Source organism: Mastigoproctus giganteus, chromosome 12, assembly GCF_048544385.1.
Source record: "Mastigoproctus giganteus isolate SK-2022 chromosome 12, ASM4854438v1, whole genome shotgun sequence".
NCBI lineage: Eukaryota > Metazoa > Arthropoda > Arachnida > Uropygi > Thelyphonidae > Mastigoproctus > Mastigoproctus giganteus.
The window spans coordinates 80,257,179-80,273,813 of record NC_143586.1 but is presented as its reverse complement, the minus strand read 5'-3'; the positions used below and the strand labels follow the sequence as shown (position 1 = coordinate 80,273,813).

Here is a 16,635-nt window from a genome sequence, read left to right as displayed (position 1 = left end):
CACTGCTGCTCCTGCCCACCTGACTATGAAGGCACCTAGCACATACTGAATACTGTTTGTGCTGTGCTAACCTATTTAATATAAATGCTAAGACAGCTATGGATATGAGATATATATCATGTTAATAAATTAAATGTATTATATAAGCTGACTAACAGGTATATTGGGATATAAAATCCAGTTGCTGGGAGAAAAATTGCATGAATTTATCTGAGACTAACAAACTAAGACTAAAGTGAAAAGTCCTCATAAATAATTTTTTCAGTCCTTAAAAGAATGCCTGGCCTTAGGATCAGGCATTTTTCAAAATGTGGCAGGGCAGCACATCCACTGCACTCCCAGCCAGGACCTTATAATATTTTGATATATTGAAAACTGTGTGCATGATAGTGCTGGTGGTGGTAGAGTTTAATCTAAATAATCCAAATATTCAGAAACTGGGTTCGGCATGGTTGTTTAGTATTAGTAGTGGCAAATGATGCAAGAAAGAAAGCATATAAAGCATTATCCAAAAAAAAAAAAAAAAAAAAATCCCATTTCATGTATCCTCCCTCCAATAGTTTTTCTTGTTCTTTCTTGAATTTATTCACACTCTCCACTTCCACAACAATGGATGGAAGCTTGTTCCAGCAATCAACCACCCATTGGCTGAAAGCAAACTTCCATACATCTATTCTGCAACTTTCCTCAAATTGAATTTATGCACTCTCATATGCATAGTCTGAACAAGGGGAAGAATTCCATCAGCACTGAGTTTGCTCAAGCCATTTAAAGCCTCAAACTCACATCACTCAGATCGTGACACAGGTGCCTAGTCTCCAGATGCTGCAATTTTCAAAACTGAAGCCTTTCTTGGTAAGAGCACCCCCTTTCTCCCCCCACAAATCTTGTTACCTTTTTTTTTACCCAATTGCAGTAGCTCTACATACTTCCTAAAATGAGGCCTCCAGACCTGTATGCAGTATTCATGAATACTTTCAATATTAATGAATTTGTCAATGTTAAACTTCAATTGCCATTTCTCAGCCCATCTGCCTAATTTTTCTAGATCTTGCTGCAGCAGCATACTTTCATTGCTATCGTTAACCACCCTGCTAACCTTTGTATCATCTGCAACTTAGACATTAAGCCTGATATATCTTCATCAATATCATTAATAAATACAAAAAACAATGAGCCCAGCACTGAACCCTGTGAGCCTCCACTAATAACATTATTCCATGATGAGCAGTGACCATTGATAATCAGCTGTCTATTTCCACTCAACTATCCCTTTATCCATAGCAATAACTTGCCCTCGATGCTACAATGCTCCAATTTGTACAGTAGTCTTTTATGTGCAACAGGATCAAAAGCTTTCCGGAAATCCAAGTATATGATATCAAAATTATTTTTATATCCAGTTCCTTTGTTACTGCATCATAGTATGCAATCAAATTTGTCAGATAAGATCTCCCCTTAACAAATCTATGCTGTGACTGAAGTATAACTGCACTCCTGTGATTATTCTGTAATTACTTCTGTCACCCTTTGATCCCCCTTTTTGAATTGTGGATACATTCACATATCTCCAGTCAATATGGACTTTCCCCGAAATCAAAGATTCTCTCATAATTATGGCTAAAGGTTTGTTGCTCCCCTTAATATAATAGATCCCATTCACCCCGGTTCCCCTTTTTATGTTTAACTTCAACAATTTCTTTTCTTTCCTCTCTGTTATTATGAAGTTATTTAGCTCCCTTTCATAGTTTGATAAACTTTTGGAATCAACTTCCCTAAAGAATTCTTCATGTGTGAATGTAGATGCAAAATATCTATTCAGTTTGTTAGCAACTTGAGCAGAATCATCAACAGTTAAACCATCGATATCAAGTGGACCAATGTGATTCATCCCCTAGGGTTTTATTTAAACAGCAAAGACTTCTTTATTAAATAAATAAAGAAGTCTTTGCTGTTTTTCATTGCATCCTTTGCTAATGATTTCTCATACTCTGCCTTGGCTTGCCTAACCTCCTTTGTGACTTGATTGCAGACTAATTTACATATACCACAGGCTTCTGTAACACCTGATAATTTATATACATTCCATGCATTTTTCTTTTCTGCCATATGTCTCATTAGTTCATTTGACATCCATTAAGATCTATGCTTTGAACTGTATTTTTTAGTTGGTATAGAAAGTAGGCTTCTATAATAATATATATCTCTAAAAGCTTCCTACTTAGAACTTGCTTTGGTAACTTCCATCAGTTGGTCCCACTGCATAGAATATAAAAACTGTCTAAGACCACTATAGTCACCTTTATGAAAGCAAAATCCCTTTTCCTTGTCTTTGAGAGCAGTTACATCTTTTAAATAAATCCCACATCAATACACAATGATCACTACCACCTAGTGGTTCTTTTATTTGCAGATTCTTAATGCATGAACAATCACTGCTGATAATCAGATCAAGATAGATTATTTCTCTCTTTTGTTGCCTCTCTAACATTCTACTGTAGAAAACAGTCATCCAATAAATCCACAAAAGACTTGCTATTGTACGAGTGAGCAACCCACAAGTTCCAGTCAATATTTGGAAAGTTAAAATCCCCATTATAAGACATTCCAAAGCACTTGTTCATTGTACCCATCACAGTCATTACCCCCATAACACACTGCTACTCTCATATTTGTTTTCCCAGTGGTTATGTCACCAAACTGACTTGATGTTGCACTGATCACTCATGTTAACTGGATGCGGTGCTTTAGATTTTATGTGCTTGTTAAGTAAGAACAGAACCCTCCTACTCCTGTGTCGTTTATCTTTTTTGCACACATTGTATTTCCCATATTCAAATTCTGCAACTCTTATATCTGAGTGACACCATGTCTATGATATCTCCACAATGTCTGCATTTGATGACTTGACCAGCACTTCAAATTGATTAAATTTAGATTAGTGATCAAGTCATGAGAAGTTGAGGAATTGGTACTGGCTTTGACCACAAACAACGTCTTCAAGAATACAACTCATGCTATTGATAACCATACTGTTTATTCCAGAGTCCAAGCTGTATTCAATAGAAATAAGCCCCTTATAACCACCTTTGGCTGATTCTTGAAAGGATAAAAAAAGAATTATCAGCCATTCTAGTGAAATATCAAGAAACAAAAGAAGTTGGCTTAGTACTTAGCAGTCTTCAATTCATATTTCTAAGGGGGTGTACGGCTGCCTTTGGTGTCAATCATGCCATGACACTGTCAAAATCAGATTCTCTGGAACAGCCGCCAGCCCAGTAATTCTGACCTGGTCTAATTCTGATATTTATAACATGATGGCTTGTCTGTGTAACAGCTTCTGCTGAAGTTAAAACTAAGAATCTTTGAGAAAACAAATGTGTGGTGGATCCCATCTCTTGCTGCTGACTTCAGCCACATTGTGAACATCACAATGACTGGTACTACCCATATTGGTTATTCCAGAGCCCTGGCTGAACTCAACAGCAGTATGGTCCAAATTAAATAACATCTTCAGTAAACTCTTGAAAAAGGAAAATGATCACATTGACCTTGATCATTTGAACTAACAAATAAATCACCACAGGCTTCCACTCACCGCTGATGCCTTTCAGATATCAAAACTCAAATTAACACACTATCTACAACTGCCATTCCAGAGCTGATTGTAGGGGGAGTGGGAGGATTCACAGCTTATAATCAAATGCCTGAATATTTCCATCCTAAAGCATTACTAGACACACCTCGAATAGTCCTTCCCGTACAATGAAATGTGTATATAGTGCAAAACAATACCTCAAATTTAGTCCCCATTGAAAGTCAATCACTACTGGCCCATTTCACACATTACAAGTCTCACTAAGGTACTAAAGAAAATCTTGGGGGAGGGAGAGAGATTTTCATTCCCTTTCCAGAATATCAATCTTCCTCACTCCCAGAGTGGAGCAAAATATTTTCTGCAATCACTAGAAGGATAATGTCACTTCAACTATCATGGCAGTATTCACGATTGATTCAGAATCAGATACTCTGTCTTCTTACACCATGTGTAAGTTGTGGCAACGGAATGTTTATTATATTCTCACTATTTGAAATCAGTAGAAATTCTTTGCTGGTTTGAAGTAGTGAGAACTATGTCATTTATTTAATTATTAAATAAATGAAAAAAAAAAAAACCCTGTGGCCAAACAGAATTTATTGATTTATAATTTGGAAAAGACACTATAATATAGCCTAATGTAACAGAAGCTACTTTTCTTCCTTCTTCAGAGGCAGAATTGAAAATCAGATCAGTAGCTGAAAAATAAAATAAAAAACTAAAATGGTAAAAGTAAAAAAAAATTAAGGATAAAATATCACTTTAAACAGTAAAATTAGTAATCAGATGTCTATCCCATGAGAAGGTAGAGAATACTGTTTTGTATATCATATTTTTTCTGGCCCAACCTCTTCTCTTACAACATTTGCTATATCATCTATTACTAGTATGAACAGTAGAGGTAAGAGTGCACTACCCTGTCTCAGCACCTATTATTAATTTCAAACCAGCCTGTTTCCAACCATTGTTTTCACACAGCTTTCAATCTAGACTTTTAATACTCTCTATCAATGACTTTCCTATTGTCTGTTTTTTTAACACTTCCCATACATTTCTTCTCTCTATGCTATCAAATGCCTTTTCAATATCCAAAAAAGCCATTTGCAGATCCCTTCCATACTCATGTTTTTCCATCATTTTTCTTGCAAAAAAATTAGATGTGGTCAATCTACCTTTTCTGAAGCCATTCTGCCCTCATCTCACTTTCAACCTTTTCTTATATTCTCATTCCCACTATTCTTTCATACAATTTCCTTATGTGACTAGTTAGGGTAATCCCTCTAATTCTCACACTTTTTCTTGTCTCTTTTTTTTTTTTTTTTTTTTTTAATATATAGGCACAATCAATCCTATTTTCCAGTATCTTGGTATCCATTTCTCCTCTCATACACTTTCATTACTCTGTACATCCATTGCAGCCCACCTTGGTCTGCATATCTTACCATTTCTATAGTTACTTCATCACACTCTGGCAATTTACCTCATTTCTTCTTTCCCATTGCTGCCACCATTTCACTTCTTGATATCACTCTCTCCCCTCCTCTCTTTTCCTCACCTCTTCTTCCATTGTATCTCCTTTTCCTCTGATGTTCATCACACTCTTAAAATAGTATTTCCACTTCCTCCATATTTTTTCCTCATCTGTAATTATTTTTTCCATTTAATTATACAAGTAATATTGTTCCTCCCTATCCCTCCTTCTATTTTTCACTAATCCATATAACATCTTTTTCCCAATTATTAAAATCCCACAGATCTTGCAACTAACTCTTCAACCATTTCTTCTCTTCTTTAACTGTTCTCTTCGCATCCATTTTTGTCTCTCTCTCTCTCTCTCTCTGTGCCTCATCCATTGGGCCTTTACATCCCTTTCTACAGGCCTTACTCATCTCTGTCTTCAAGCTCATCAAATTTAATAACAATACTCCTAGCATTGGTGTACATGCACCTGTTTCTACTCTTAGTTACCCTAACACAGCCAATGTATTTATTTGTTCCACTATGATTCCCAACAATCATGGAAATCTCCATTGCCTTGCTTTCCATGCTGCTGCTCATTGTAATAGAAACAGTGCAAGAATCACTTTCACCTCTGCCTGCAGCCACCATTAACCCTTTAGTCTATGTATCCCCCAAAGCTAGCAGTTTTCTGACCCACCTAACACTGCCTCGATAGCATCAGCAAATATTCTTGTACCTTTTCAATTTAAGTGTACCCCATCCCTGTAGAAGCAGTCTCTCCTGTCAACAAGCACAGACCAAGCTAAAAAAATTCTACCCCTTGAGCCTTGCACAATCTCTCAAGGGCTGAATTGATCGACAAGGCTCTCATCATATACTCCCTCCTATCATGTCTGGACAGAATTGCAGACACTTTCACATTTAACCCTAACTCACGACTTTTTTTCAACATTGACCTGTACTTGTTGAGTAAATCTGTAGATCTCTTACTCTTAATGTCATTAGTTCCAATGTACAACAATATCACCTTTTGTGCCCTTAAAAGATGATATCTGCTCTACAACATCAACTTTTGCCCCTAGCAGACATACCATGGTCCTGTATTTGTTCAACTCATCTATCATTTTTGCTGGATTTCTGTGGAACTTCCATTGCAACCAATTAAAGGGTCAATTAATGATGATGATGATGCTGCTGCTGCTTGCTTTTACTGAAAGCACATGTAGTTAAAAGAAATTAAGAAGACTGTGTTGGTAGATAGATGTAAGCATTTTCTGTACATTTTTGTGGAAATTGCATTGTTTGTGTTCTTACTAAGAATAAGATGGACTTATTTTCTTTTAGTTTCAGAGAGAGAGAGAGAGAGAGAGAGAGAGAGAGAGCTGTGTTAGGATCTGTTGTGTTGAGATAGAAGTGGAATTTCTAAAACAGTAACTAAAAAATACTTTTTACTTTAGTATATACATTATATATTTTTTGTATAATGTATATATATATATATATATTAAAGCTAAGGAATTAAAGCCCCAGCTCGATTTTGGTGGGAAAGAATTTGGAAAAATCAGTATACTATTAACATATTGGAAGTTCATTGCTTTCTCCTTTGGAGACAGAATTAAATTAATTTTAAACTTCAAATTACAGTTAAAAATATTTGATGATGTTTGCTGATGATTTGTTGATTTATGGGGATGGGTAGGAGGAGATACAGATGAAAATGGAAAGCTGGGTGGAGAAGGCAAAGAAATACAAACGTTTAGTGCTGCAAAGAGTAATGCAATGAGAATGACAAGGAAGGAGGGAGAGAAGGGGATAATATCTTTATTGAGGGAAAGAAGGTGGAAGTGATAGTTTCAGATCTTTAGGGAGTATAGTGGAATAATAAGGTAAAGAAGAATCAATAGAGACATGTAGAAAAGCAGACCAAGGAAGAATGTTTCATAACTGTGTAAAAGATCTAGTTTGAAGAAAGGAGGTAGCAGAAAACTGCAAGATGGTACTCTACAGAGCTTATATTAAGTAACAATAATATACCTATGGATTGTAATCATTGGTAATGCAGGAGAAGGATATTATAAGAATGCAAGCAATGAAAATGAAGTTTCTAGAGGTATGTGTAGAAAGATGAAGAGAGACAGAGAAAGAAATGTAGTCATTCAGGAGAAAGTGGGAGAAGAACAATTACAAGAGAAGATTGAAAGAAACATTGAAATGACTAGGACCTGTAAAGAGGATAACAGACCACCAAAGAGGACATTAGAAATGAAAATGGAGGGTAAAAGAACAAGAGGAAGGCTGGGAAGGAGAGGGGGAGAGAGGAATTGTGGCAAGATAGAGATAAATGGAGAAGGCTGGTTTCCTTAATGACCCAGCAAACAGCTGGGTCAATAAGGAAACCAGCCCACAACAACAATGGATAAGTAAGTAAATATATGATGAGAGTATCCAAAAGAAATTGCCAAAGTTTGCTGATGATTTGATATTGGAAATGGTGGTTAACAATTTGACTCAGGCTATGATCCTTCAAAAAGACTTGGATTGATTGTATATATATAGTTCAAGAAACAGCAACTAAAGTTTAATGCTTCTATGTGTGAGGTTATGCATTTGGAAATAAAAAATCCTGGAGTCAAGTAAAAGTGATTTAAAGTGAAAAGGATTTAGATACAATTCAAGTTCAAATTTTCTGTGCAGGGTGAACAGGCAGCTAAGAAGGCATGTGGCACCTTGTTCATGATTTATAGGACTTTTTCTAGAGGGAGAAGGATGTCATTATCCTTCTATACAGGACAATGGTTAGACTACAGCTGAAAAAAGATATGGAACTTCTGGAGAGGACAGCTACAATCAATAAATACTCAGATATTGGCTACAGTACAATACACAGATCCCAATAGTGTAGAATTTGAATATGGCCAGTAAACTGTACATATGCCACAGTGATAGATGGGACAAGAGGAGGGGAGGAGTTAAGCTCTTGGTTAAGAAGCATGTAGAAGCTAAGTCAGTGTGCCCAGTTGATGTAGGTGACTAGTGTAATGAGTCACTTTTGCGTGATACAAGCACTGGGAAAACTAAAATGAAAGTAGCAGTTTGCTTTTTGCAAAATGACTGTAATAAGTATAATGAATAACTATACAGACAAACAGAATGGGCCAATAAATCCAAATGACTTATAATGGAGGACTTATAATTTCTAGATACTGACAAGAACTTGTGGACTGGTCACTTGCACAGTAGCAGAAAATTTCTGGATTTATTCAATAGCTGTATTTATAGCAGCATATTATAGAAGCAATAAGAGTAAGCAATACACTTGATATGGATATCAGCAATGATTCTTTGTGAATAAAAATCTACTTAAAGATATAACTACTGCCAAGGCTAAAAGGAAGGGATTTTGCTTTCGTAAAGGCGACTATAGTGGTCTTGCACAGTTTTTAAATTCCTTTCAGGGGGATCAGCTGATGATGTTACAACTGCAAATTCAATATTGAAAATATCCATGGAAGTAATCATAGAGGCTACTAAGCTTTTTATGTCAATAAAGATATACTTTTCAAAATTTAGACAAAAATGAATGTCAAATGAACTGATCAGACTAGTGGCAGAAAATAAAAATGCATGGGGTGATTATATATTATCAGGGGACACAAAAACCTACAATAAGTACAAATCAGTTTGCAATCAAATAGACTTCTCATAACCTAACAGATTAGCATTAGCAGAGGCATTAGGCAGAAGCTTATATATCATCAGCCAAAAAAGTTTGTCTAGTTCTACCTTGAATTAATTTAAGCTGACAACTTGTACAACTACAGATGGAAGTTTGTTCCAACTATTACCCACCGACTGGCTAAAGGCCAATTTCCGCACATCTTTTTACAATTGTCTTTCTTCAATTTGAATTTATGTCCCCTCAGGTGAGTAATTTGAGCAAAAGGAAGAATCCCATCAGCATTGAGCTTGCTCAAACATTCAAGGCCTTATACACCTCAAATAGTCACCTCACAAGTGCCTAGTCCCTAGGCGCTGCAATTTGCAGAATTTAAGTCTTTTTTTGTAAGAGCAACCCAACCCTTTGTTCCATTCACCAATCTCATTGCCTTTCTCTGTACTCGTTCCAGCAGTATTACATTCTTCCTAAAATGAGGGCTCCAGACCTGTATACAGTACTCAAAGTGTGGTCTGACCATTGCCTTATATAAGAGGATAATGACCCCTTATCCCTGCTAGCAAAATTTCTGTATATCATTGACAAGACACCATGAGCTATTCCTGCAGACTGTCTGCACTGCTCAGAAAACATATCTGACTGCACAATTACCCCATGTCTTTTTCATTCTCTGCCACCCTGAGTACCATGTAATACCACACAGCTAATACATTACTCCAGGGTTACTGCTACCCATATGCAGTACTTTACATTTGTCAATATTAAATTTCAGTTGCCACCTCTCAGCCCATCTGCTCAACTTTTCTAGATTCTGTTGCAGTAGCGTACTGTCATTAACAACCTTGCCAACCTTCATATCATCTGCAAACTTGGGCATTAAGTCTGATATTCCTTCATCAATATCATTGATAAATACAGAAAACAACAATGGGCCCAACACGGACCACTGGGGAACACCAGTAATAACATTAGTCCATGAAGAGCAGTGTCCATTGATTACCACTCTCTGTCCCCTCCAATTAACCATCCCTTTATCCATAGCAGCAACTTGCCTTTAATGCCATACTGCTCCAACTTGTAGTTTTGGAGCAGTATGGCATTAAAGTTTTCCATGTGTATTAGCAGTTTTCCAACAGTATCAAAAGCTTTCCTGAAATCCAAGTAAACAAGGTGTCTCAAAAATATAGGTACAAACGTTTAGGGGAGGTAGGTAACATCTAAAGGAATGTGAATCACATAGGAACCCCTAACCGGAAACGTAACCGTAAGTCAGTAGACGGCGCTGTTCATCAGTTCGCGAGAGGGAAAATTTCTGGTTTACTCATTCAAGCAGTAGTCGCTGCATGAAGAGCATGCATCGATAAATGAACTATGAACTGGCAGACATGCACCTAGTGTATGGATTAGCAGAGGGCAATGGACGAGCCGTTCAATGAATTTATGGAGAACACTTCCCAGACAGACATGTACCAGACCACCGTTTGTTTGTGCATGTGCATCAAAATTTGTGCAATCATGGGTCATTTAGAGGTAATAGGAGTAGTGTGCGCAGACCACATTCGATGCGAACTCCCACCATGGAAGAAAGTGTGTTGAATGCCGTCCAGAATAATCCTACTACCAGCACACGTGCCGTGCCGTTGCCTCAGGAGTGTCTCGTTGCAGTGTACAGCATGTCTGGCACGACGATTCTTTATACCCCCCTTCATCTCCAAAGGGTTCAGTTACTGCTCCCCCAAGATCATCCTGCACGTGTGGCTTTTGCGCAGTGATTTCTTCAAGAAAGTGTTCAAGACTTGAATTTTGAAGGACAGGGTGCATCCACCCTGTCCTTCAAACTCTCATATAGGCCCATAACAACGCTGAGTTGTCGCCTGATTTCCTTACACTCCTTACATTGCGCACACACAAAAACATCCCCCATGGCAATTCCCTTTCAAATTGTAGCAGGATACTTAATGATTTTGTAATAACTGAGAGCAAAGTGGAAGAGAAATTGTTGAAGTTAAACGTAAGAAAAGCACCTGGGGTGGATGGGATCTATCCAGTTATATTAAAGGAGGCGGCAAAGCAACTAAGCAAACCCTTAGCCATAATTATGAGAGCGTCCTTGGACTCAGGGGAGGTTCCCACGGACTGGAGATGTGCAAATGTATCCCCAATTCACAAAGGGGGATCGAAGAGTGACACGAGTAATTACAGACCAGTTAGTTTAACTTCTGTTCCTGGTAAAATAATGGAGTCACTGGTTAAAGATGCATTGCAGGATCATCTAGATCATCATAATTCAGACACAGCATGGGTTTGTTAAGGGAAAGTCTTGTCTGACAAATTTGATAGGATATTATGATGTGGTTACAAAGGAACTGGATGCAAAAAATAATTTTGATATCATATATTTGGATTTCAGGAAAGCTTTTGACACTGTTGCGCACGGAAGACTATTGTACAAATTGGAGCAGAATGGTATTAAGGGTAAGTTGCTACAATGGATAAAAGGATGGTTAAGTGGGAGAAGACAGAGGGTGGTAATCAATGGGTGCTGCTCTTCTTGGACGGGTCCCACAGGGTTCGGTGTTAGGTCCACTGTTGTTTTGTATATTTATCAATGATATTCATGAAGGTATATCAGGCTTAATGTCGAAGTTTGCAGATGATAAAAAGGTTGGCAGGGTTGTTAATGACAGTAATGGCAGTATGCTACTGCAACAGGATCTGGATAATTTGGGCAGATGGGCTAAGAAGTGGCAACTGAAGTTTAACCTTGACAAATGCAAAGTACTGCATATGGGTAGAAGTAACCCCAGAGAAACGTACCAACTGTGTGGTACTACACTTAAGGTGGTAGAAAATGAAAAAGACCTGGGAGTAATTGTGCAGGCAGATATGAAGTTTTCTGAGCAATGCAGACAGGCTGCCAGGGCAGGTCATGGGGTTTTGTCAATGATATATAGGAATTTTGCTAGCAGGGAAAAGGAGGTGATTATCCCTCTGTATAAGGCAATGGTCAGGCCACGTCTTGAGTACTGCATACAGGTCTGGAGGCCTCATTTTAGGAAGGATGTAGATTTACTTGAGCGTGTACAGAGAAGGGCAACAAGATTGGCGAGGGGAATGAAGGGATCCTCTTACCAAGAGAGGCTTAAGTTCTGCAAATTGCAGTGGCTGGAGACTAGGCACCTGCACGGTGATCTGATTGAGGTGTATAAGGCCTTGAATGGGTTCAGCACGCTGAATTCTGATGGGATCCTTCCACTTGTTCAGATTACGAACATAAGGGGGCATAAATTCAAATTACGAAAGGACAGATGTAGAATAGATGTGCGGAAATTTGCCTTTAGCCAGCGGGTGGTTAATTGCTGGAACAAACTTCCATCTGTCGTTGTGGAAGTTGATAGGTTGAATAAATTTAAGGAGGAACTGGACAGGCATTTGGAGAATGGTGTGATTTTTTTTTTTTTTTTGGCTGATGCTGCATAAGCTTGCTTTCTTGCATCACATGCTACTACTACTACAGCGTGTCTGGCACGATGATTCTTTATATCCCCCTTCATCTCCAAAGGGTTCAGTTACTGCTCCCCCAAGATCATCTTGCACATGTGGCTTTTGTGCAGTGATTTCTCCAAGAAAGTGTTCAAGACTTGAATTTTCCAGCCTATGTTTTGTTCACGGATGAGGCTTATTTCACTCGGAAAGGCTTATTCAATCAGCACAATGCTCATGTGTGGGCTCACGACAATCCACACGGTGCCCCATGCAGCACAACATCGCTTTACAATAAATGTGTGGGCAGGTATGGTCGGCAACTGCTTAGTCGGCCCATACCTGTTACCATCCTGCACAAACTCCGCTAAATATTGGATCTTTCTTGAACAAGTTCTAATAGGGTTACTTGATGATGTTCCAGCAAATGTGAGACACAACATTTGGTTTCAACATGACGGGGCGCCTGCCCATTATAGAAGGTGTGTTTGTGACCATTTGAACAGGCGTTCTGGGCGTCAATGGATTGGCCGTGGTGGACCCGTTGCCTGGCCCCCACACTCACCTGATTTATCGAGTCTTGATTTCTTTCTGTGGGGGGGGGGGCCTCAAATCTATCGTGTATGAATCGCCTGTGGGGACGGAAATGGATCTCGTGGCGAACTCGACTGCGCTGCTGCTACTGTCAAAGAAACCCCAGGTGTGTTTGACCGTGTCCGTCAATCCATGCTGCGTCGGTGTCACGCATGCATCGCGTCTCATGGTGGAACCTTCGAGCATCTGTTGTAACATCATGAAATGCATCCATCTTGTACTCCATTGTTAATATTATGTCAAATAAATGTTTACCACTAATTACTGTCTTGTGTCATTTCTGCTTCTTGTGCCTCTGCTACTACTTTCCCGTGACGTTTCTGGTTATGGGTTCCTATGCGATTCACATACATTCCTTTAGATGTTACCTACCTCTCCTAAACGTTTGTACCAATATTTTTGAGACACCCTGTATATCAAAATTTTTTGCATCCAGTTCCTTTGTGACCTCACTGTAGTATCCAATCAAATTGGTCAGACGAGACTTCCCCTTAACAAACCCATGCTGCGTCTGAACCATAACTGAAGTCTTGTCTAGATGATCCTGTAGTGCTTCTTTAACCAGTGTCTCCATTAATTTTCAAAGAGCAGAAGTTAAACTAACAGGTCTGTAATTACTTGTGTCACCTTTTGATGCTCCTTTGTGAATTGGGGTCACATTTGCATATCTCCAGTCCATGGGAACCTCCCGAGTCCAAGTAAGCTCTCATAATTATGGCTAAGAGTTTGCTTACTTCATTTGCTGCCTTCTTTAATATAACTGGGTTCATCCCATCACCCCAGGTGCCTTTATTATGTTTAATTTCAACAATTTCTCCTCCACTTTGCTCTCAGTTATTACAAAATCATTTAGCTCTCTGCCGGAGTTTGATAAACTTTTGGAATTCTCCTCCCTGAATGACTCCTTATGTGCGAATGTACAGTAGATGAAAAATACTCATTCAGTTTGTCAGCTACCTGAGCAGAGTCCTCAACAGTTGAACCATTGATATCAAGTGGACCAATCTGATTCATCCTCTTCCTTCTAGATTTTACACCACTAGTTTTTCTCATAATATTCCTTTGCTTGCCTAACATCCATTGTGACTTGATTACACACCAGCTTATATACCGATGAGTCAAAACATTATGACCATCTAACTAATACTGTTGGTCTTCCACTTGCAGCCAAAACAGCTCGTACCTGGCAGGGCATGAATGCTACAAGATTTCTAAATGTCATGTGGTATCTGGTACCACACGTAACTAGCAGATCCTTTAATTCATGTAAGGACCGTGGTTGAACTGCTGCAGATCGGAGTTTGGAGGCTAGGGCAATACCTGGAAGTCTTCCTCATGTTCTGCAAACCAGTGTCGAACAAACCCGACAGTTTGGCATGGTGCATTATCCTGCTGAAAGATGGCACTACCACCAGAGGGGAAGACCATTGCCATGAAAGGATGTAGCTGGTCAGCAATGATGTTTAGGTAGGTGGTAGATATCAGAGTGCCCAGCACATGAATGACTGGACCCAGTGTATCCCAGCAGAACAATCATCCAAAGCAGGCACTGCTGCCACTGGTTTGTTTTCATCCCACGGTGCATCCAGGTGCCATCACTTCCCCAGGTAAACAATGCACATGTAACCAGCCGTTCACATGGTGCAACAGGAAATGTGATTCATTGGACCAGACAACCTTCTTCCAATCACTCAAAGTCCAGTTTCGATGCTCACATGCCCATTGTAGGCACTGTTGCTGGTGAACCGTGGTTAGGACAGGCACTCGGAGCGGCCTGAGGCTAAGCAGCCCTATTTTCAGCAGCGTCTGATGTATTGTGTGTTGTGACACATTACTCCCATCACCAACGTTCCCAATTATCAGCGAGTTGCCCTTCTGTTGCCACGTACCATTTGGGAGAGCCTTCGCTCACGTCCAGCATCGATGAGCCGTAGTTGCCCAACACACCGCCAGTAGTTTGTGGGTTCCCCCTCTTCGGACCACTTTTGGTAGGTACTAAACACAGCTGACTGTTAGCATCCCACAAGCCATGCCGTTTTGGATATGCTCTGACCCAGTTGTCTGGGCATTACAATTTGGCCTCTGTCAAATTCACTTAAGTCTGCTGCCTTTCCCATCTGAAGAATAAGAGTAACACTGATTAACGGAGCTCAGTATCAGGTGTTTTTTATAGGGTGTCCCGACCCAAACACATGCTGTAGTTCACCTGTAGTTGCTTCAATTTGCATTACGACTTGCTGGTCATAATGTTTTGGCTCATCAGTATAACTACCATAGGCTTCTGTGTCACCTGATGATTTATATGCATCCCATGCATTTTCCTTCTCTGCTACGAGTCTCATTAGTTCACCTGAAATCCATTTAGGCCTAAACCTTGAACGGTATTTCTTGGGACAAAAAGCCTAGTAGCTTCCAAGATTACTTCCTTGAATGCCTCCCATTTAGAATTTGCTGTTGGTAACATCATCGGTTGGTCCCACTGTATAGACTTTAAAAACTGCCTCAGACTATCATAGTCACCCTTAAGAAAACACAAACCCTTCCCTTTACCCCTGACCTTTGAGTATATCCCAAGTCAGCACACCTGTAATCATTGCCACCTAGTGGTTCCTTTATCTGCAGATTCTTAATGAAGAATGCATTATGTGAATGCATGAATGCATAGTGTGCAGTCTTTTGCGGTAACAATGCAAAGAAAATTAGGAAATGATTCTTTGCTTATGTTAACACTAGAAGGAAAGGGATAAATCGCATTGGTCCCCCAGTTATAAATGGCATACCTACTGATGATTATGTTCATGTCACATCTACATTAGCCGTAAAGACATTTTTAGAGATAGAAATACCAGAAGTAAACCAAGCTATAACTGAGAGCTAAATGATGTTGTGCTAATTGAAAAGAAAGTGGAAGAGAAATTGTTGAAGCTAACAGTAAGTAAGTTAGTTAATATATGCAGTGCTACAGTGCATTACATTTCAGGTGAGTTAAATTTTTTATTAAGTTAAACGATATTTTCATTTCTGTGATTAAACAGTTATCTCTTTATAAATTAATTACTAAGATAACCTTATAGGACACTTAAAAAACCTTACAGGTTTACATTCTCTAAACATAATCATCACTCAGATGCAAGGGTTTCAGAATATCAATATGGGGAGTACAACACAGAAAGGACAGGACTGGGAATGGAGGGCTCTGATCTTAGTTAAGAAGCACATAAAATCTTAAGCAATGCATCCAGTGGATGTGTTGTTGTTGTTGTTATTTGGTTTTTTAGGAGCATTAGCAACTAAGGCCATATTGCTCCGGTGCGGTGGTCATTCCCTGACCTTTCCCAGTGGATGTGTGTGGCCAATGCAATGTTGAGACAGTCTGGTGATGTACTGGGGGAAAAAAATGAGGAAACGAGTGTATTATAGGTCCAATGACTGCGCCGAGTATAATGGAGAACTACATAGACATATAGTGGGCCAATAAAGCTGAATGTCTTATAATTAGGGAATTTAACTTTTCAGATATTGAACGAACCTTGTAGGTTGGTCACTCATACAGTAGGATGTTTATGAATCATTGTTTCCTATACCAGCACTTTACAGAGGCTACACAAGAATGCAATGCTATCGATCTGATTATCAGAAATGACCCTTCATGCATGTGAAGAATCTGCAAATAAAATACTAGGTGCTAGTCACCACAATTTATTGATGTAGGATTTACTTAAAGATGTAACTACTATCAAATTAAGGGCCTTTGCTTTTGTAAAGTTGACTAAAGCATTCTCAGACAATTTTTAAATTCTATGCAGTGAGTCCAATTGATGGA

At 39.0% G+C, this 16,635-nt stretch overlaps 1 protein-coding gene across 1 annotated transcript in view; it reads right to left on the bottom strand.

The window, feature by feature from the left end:
- Positions 1 to 16,635, bottom strand: part of LOC150077224 (tetratricopeptide repeat protein 38-like) — a 190,618-nt gene that overhangs the window by 33,627 nt on the left and 140,356 nt on the right. The window lies entirely within an intron of this gene.